The following is a 5,917-nucleotide window of genomic DNA, read 5'->3' on the forward strand; positions in this document are numbered from 1 at the left end:
TTGTGGTTCAATAGTAGACAGAGAAACATTCCACTGGACAAACTGAGCTGCACTTCATTTATTCTCACCTGACACGTCACATCATCTATCTAAGTTATTTGTCTGTGTACGCCGGTTCAAAAAGGCAGGGAAGGGCGAAAAACTCCATCTCATTTTCTCCCTCAATTTCAAAATCGTCCGACATCTTTGTTTTAATTTATTATTATAATATTTTTTTTTTGTGACCTTTCCAACATGATGAATAGATGGATCAAATTTCCATCTATTTGGATTACATAGTTTTTACATAAACCAATTAATAATCTGGATGTGATTCATATTTTTCAGTCATATATAAATGAAACAGATAAGATTTATGTAATAGTACACAGAAAAAAAGTTTTTTTTATATATATATATTAATTCTATTATTGGATAAACAACACTGCTAGATCTCATGCTGTAGAATCAAATGGCTTCTTATGAATAAAACAATATTAAAAAAACGTCCTATATATTCAAAGCATTAGACACTGAATAAGATCAGGGAATCAGGCAATTACATGATGATGACGTCATCGTCGTCATCAATAAACAGCCAATATCACCTGATCTAATTTTCTCTTGGCTTTTTTGCTACAACAAATGTGCTTTATAAACACACAATTACAGCAGCCAGAGAAAATTTAATATTAAAGAGTCAAGGGTCAAGAGCGCAACTAAAGCAAACACCGACCACCATCATGGTGACTTAAAATACAACTAATGATTTCATTAAAACGGAAATGAAATAAAGTCAGTCTGGTTAGTAGTAATGCTGTTTGTGGAGTTGTTTAATCCTCCTCTGCTGAGATCTTCACAGATTTAATGTCTTCTTTTCTCTTCAGTTGATTTCATCTTAGGCTGTGACTGAAGTCAGTTGTAGTTCTTGCGTTTCTCTTTCCTTCAGTGATTCTGCTTTTTAACAGCAGGTGTTCAGAGCTGTCATTTGAAGTCGAGGACTTTTCTCCCCCACCTTCACCTGAAGTGGAGGAGGGTGAATTGTTTGTGGACACAGCTAGGGCCAGAGCCATATCAATTCGAGCCGCTGGCTCAAAAAGTACATGAATCTGATGAGTTTTCTCGAGTTGATGTCAATAGCGCGCGCTCTCTGTTGGCATATTCATAGTTTGCCGCTATGTGAAAAAATCCAGCAAAATGCGCCGGCGCGTTTGTCGACCCCAGATGATTAACTTCAGCCTAACCATAAATTGTGATCAAAATATATATGCTCACTCACATCAAGACGCCGCTGCGGTGGTGGAGTCCATGCAGGAGGAGCAGCGTTTGGCACTGCGTCGCTTTTCAGCGCGAGCTGTGTGGAGAAGCCCATTTCCACCTCTAATGCGTTACCATCCTGACCACTGTACTAAATACAGATAAATCTATGCTAACTTGAAGCCATCCTAACTGATGCAATACTATGCTACTAACTAACTATGCTTCTAACAATACTACACTAACAACTATGCTAATTAACTACCTAGGCTACACGAAATATTCTAAATAACTATATAAATGCTATGCTAAATAAATGCTAAAATACTCTATCCTGATCGTTTTCAATACTCACAATTCCAACTCCTGACAGTGGTTTCGCTTACGTCACGTACCACCGCAAACATCCAATAGGACAATTCAACTGCAGTAGCCACCGTTCAACCTGAAGAGGGCAGCACTCAGACGTTTTTACACCATATATTGTAGAATTAAAACACTTCATACCCAAATGTCAAAAAAGTTACTCGAATCAATGAACAGCACTAATAAAGCCCCATTCTTACGGATCATTAACTAAAAAAAGTTGGTTTAGGGTTTAGTTAGTTTAGTAGTGTGCACACATATGAACACTGAGCAGTATTAATTTAACATGGGCGTTTTTCTGTGTACTATTACATAAATCGTACCCGTTTCATTTACGTATGACTGACAAATATGAATCACATTCAGATTATTAATTGGTTTATGTTAAAACTATGGCACTAAAACAGTGCCAAATAGATGGAAATTTTATATGCAATTCAAATACATAAATTCATAGAAAACCATTATAAAGAAAATGCTTAACCATTTAGCATATTGTGTTCATATTCTGGGCTCATCTGCTCATCTGTATATAGTATACATCATCATGTATACTGAATTTGATCTTTTAATTACATTAAGGCACTTTTAGCGGTTTCGAATGTCCCGCTGTTTCAGTGATTGAAAAACGGCAGCAGATTCGCAAGTGCCCCAAAACTTGCATTTCGCTCACATATTTTTGCTTTTATTCTTTTGAAATGTAAAATTGACAAGGCCTGTGCTGCATTTCATAGCACACCTTTAGTACGGTAGGGGAGGTTTGAAAGTCTCACATTTGTTTTTAGTCACATGGTCAAGGACGGGATAAAAGAGTACTGTAACTGAGCTTTTTCCTCTTTTTCTCTGAGACTCTGCTCTTCCTCTCTTTGCTTTCCTGGACAACTGTGTTTAAAGCCAAAGGCCAGACTCAAGTCTTCTATGGCATCTCTCTTTCCCTTTATAAACTTTTTAAGTTCTATCGCTATTTTAACTGCACTTATTTCCATCGCTGGTATAAGAAGTAGTGTATTAGACAAGAAATGTACAGTTTTACACCATCATGCTGATAAGGTTTCTTTAGTCATTCGGCAAAACCACTGTAGAGAAACCACCCTTACACACTACATTTATGACTGCTTATTTTAGTGTATTTTAAACAGTGCTGGGATCTTATTTAAGCCCTTTCACATACACATACACTACTAGATTATAAATAGTTTCAACATCCATTTAGTCTGATAATAATAATAATAATGACATTCAATGGCCCTTTAAAATGAGCGTTTCTTTCCTTTTTATTCTCTGATTTTCTTTCCGTTTGTAACTGTTGGCTGTAATAGCATCATTTCCTCATCTTTTCGTCCTCTTCTTGCTCTGTCTTCGGACAACATTCTCTATCGGAAGGCAATAGATGTGCATTGGTATGTTCTTATAGTAGCTTGTCACCCAGGGCCTAGAAAGAAACAGAGAATAGATAATGTCAATTTAGGTCATGATATTGATGGTTTATGACTCTTTTATGATGGTATATGGTATTAAACCCCTTAAACCACAGCAAACTATTCATTAGGACATTTTTGATGTATGTGTTTTGGAGAGAATAGGTCAGGCATAAGTTCATACTTCGCTGTCCGCTGGTTGAGGCTGAGGAACGACAGACTTCTCCAGCGGATCCGGTTCTCTTCTTGTCTAACTTGGTTCAGCTCCTGCTGTCTCTTCTCCTCTCTTCGAATGCTTTCCTTCAGGTCCTGTTCTATACGGGCCAACTACACAACACAACTATTCAACAATATCTTAATGTCTCTTTATGAGATCAAGAGTTCAGTGAAAATATGTATGCAAATTAAATGACAGTTTATAACAAATGTTTTAGTGCTACACAACTGGATTTTTTTTTACTTCTGGTAAAATTATACTTTATTATCTTTAATAAAACAGCATTTAATGTTGGCGCGCATTTACCGCTTCTAGCAAACATCTTTGGTCTTCTGCTTTTGTTTGCTGCTCATACGGCGTAACTGCAGATGGTTCTTCTGTCTTCTGAACGTAATGAGAGCTCTCCGGTGGAAATAAACACGATGACCTGTGAGAAAATGAAGATGTGTATCGCACAAACTATAGCTGAATCACCATAGAATTAGTTTTTTGTTCCACCACAATTATCACAATATGAAAAGTTTTACTAATATAATGAAGTCTAATTTTCATCATAATTATCCTGCTAAGCATCAGAATAGGGGTATCAGTGTAAATTGTGTAAGATAATATCACGTCACGGTCGGTGGTTGTAGATGGGCACGCGACGATGAAGATGAAGGTCAAAGTAAAGGCTTTAATAGATAATCCAACAGACAAACCGAGCAACCACATGTATAATCCGAACAATAAAACACAAATAGAACAGAACTTAAGTACACGTGATAATGAGGATAATTAGTGCACAGCTGAACATAATGAGTAACCAAGACAACAAACGACTAACTCAGGCAAAGGGTGAAGAAACACAAAAAGTCCAAACCAACAGAACCGTGACAGCTTTATTGTTATTTTGCAGGTACGAGCCAAATGTGTTCAGGTTTATTTAATGTGTTTAGTTTATTTTGTAGGTATATGTAATGTGTTTAGTTGTTTGATTGCACCAGAAATATTAATGACTTTGTGTGTCAAAATGCTGGACCCGTCTGTCTGTCAGGCTTCAGGCTCATTTCCACTCATTTTCAAACCCGCCTTCAAATTACTATTTTTTTTTTTAAACAAATGTTTTGCTTTTCAAACAAGTCTTTGTCAAATTCAAAGTATGTCTTGACAAGCTCTTATCATAAAAAAAAAAATGGTGATTCATATATCTGTCACATATGTATGGTTGCAATGAGAGCACAAAGATAGACATAAAAACAAAAACAAAACAAAAAAAACCTGCTTTTTATATTAAATCAAAAAAGGAATAATATAAAAATCATCCACATAATAGAAAGACGACATGGAACAGTGAACAGAGGAAACTAAGGGTATAAATACACATAGATAACTAAATGAACAACAGGTGAACATAATCCACTGAGAAACAAACTAGCAAACAGCACTCAGGAAAAGCAGCACAGGGAACACAAGGAAAACCAAACCAGAACAGAACGAGACCGTTACAACATAATCTTAACTTCTTAAAACAAAAATATGTTACAGTGGAATTGAATGTAGCCCATCTGTGAAGATAAATAAACCATTCAAATACTCACTGTTTCAATAATATACAATACACTAGACAAACAATATATATGTTCAAAAAAATGTTAGTGTGGAAAAAAATTGCACAATTGTATAGAATTGTGCAATTTTGTTGCCATGACAACAAAACAGCTAAACACACACACAAAAACAATAACAACTTTACAGTTGTTTTAATTGAAAGTTTTAACTCAAAAATTAATATGAATGTTTTTTTAAATTCTAAGCTTCACATTTCTACTCTATAATCCTCCAAGAAATGTCCCCATTCACCCCTGACTGCAACATAGTGTCGGCCCAGATCCTGGCCACATCCGGTACATGTATTCGATGCGTGCCAGATGTGGGCCGGATCTGGGCCGACACTATGTTGCTGTCTGGGACATCTACACCAAAAATACTAAAGCCGAAACAGACTATCAGCAGTCCTGAAAAAAACAACCAAAGAACGATTTTTTTTTTCTTTTTTTTTCTGAAAATAAATGTTTATGGATCCTTGGTGCCGCATAAAACCCTGCCAGAGAGGACGAGAAGGAAAGAACAGCTTTACCTCTGTTCTGTTTGCTCCCTCTGCTCATCTGTCCAGAAATCTGGCTCCATGGTCTTATCTAAAGTGCTCTGGCAAACAAAGAAACTCAAATGACCTTTGATTTAAATGCATGTTGTCTCAAATTTAGGATTATTGCTGTTTTTAAATGGGTTAAAAAAGGAAAGCATGTGGGGATTTAGTCTCAGTTGATAACTTAGCTTTTAGTTAAGGGTTCATTTAAGTAATAACTTATTTTTATTTCGTTTTATCTCTCTCTCTCTCTCTCTATACTGATCTCACTATACAGTTGTGAGAGGGTGTATGTCTAAAACTGTGTAGTCATGCCTTCATTTGCTAGGCATGGTAAATGTTTTTACACATGTATGTTTTAATTATAACTGTGAAGCACTTTGGGCAACAACGGTGTTATTAAATGTGCTATATAAATAAATAAAAGTTGAAGTTGAAGTAGTCTGTAAACACTATGAAGCCTGCCATGAGGGAACCTGACACCAGTGTAACTCCACCTGACTGCAGGTTATTTACCACGTCCTCCCTCTCAGGTGTGCATAAAGAGCGCAT

At 36.3% G+C, this 5,917-nt stretch overlaps 1 long non-coding RNA gene across 1 annotated transcript; it reads right to left on the minus strand.

Annotated features, from left to right (window-relative positions):
• Positions 1 to 2,900: 2,900 nt before the first annotated feature.
• Positions 2,901 to 3,600, minus strand: LOC311295572. The gene is made up of 3 exons (XR_014628357.1): positions 3,544 to 3,600; positions 3,205 to 3,347; positions 2,901 to 3,034 (listed from the first exon to the last, which is right to left on the minus strand). It is a non-coding gene; the product is annotated as an uncharacterized lncRNA (long non-coding RNA).
• Between the last annotated feature and the right edge of the window lie 2,317 nt (positions 3,601 to 5,917).

The sequence above is a fragment of the Rutilus rutilus genome, assembly GCF_951802725.1.
Source record: "Rutilus rutilus genome assembly, chromosome: 8".
Lineage (NCBI taxonomy): Eukaryota > Metazoa > Chordata > Actinopteri > Cypriniformes > Leuciscidae > Rutilus > Rutilus rutilus.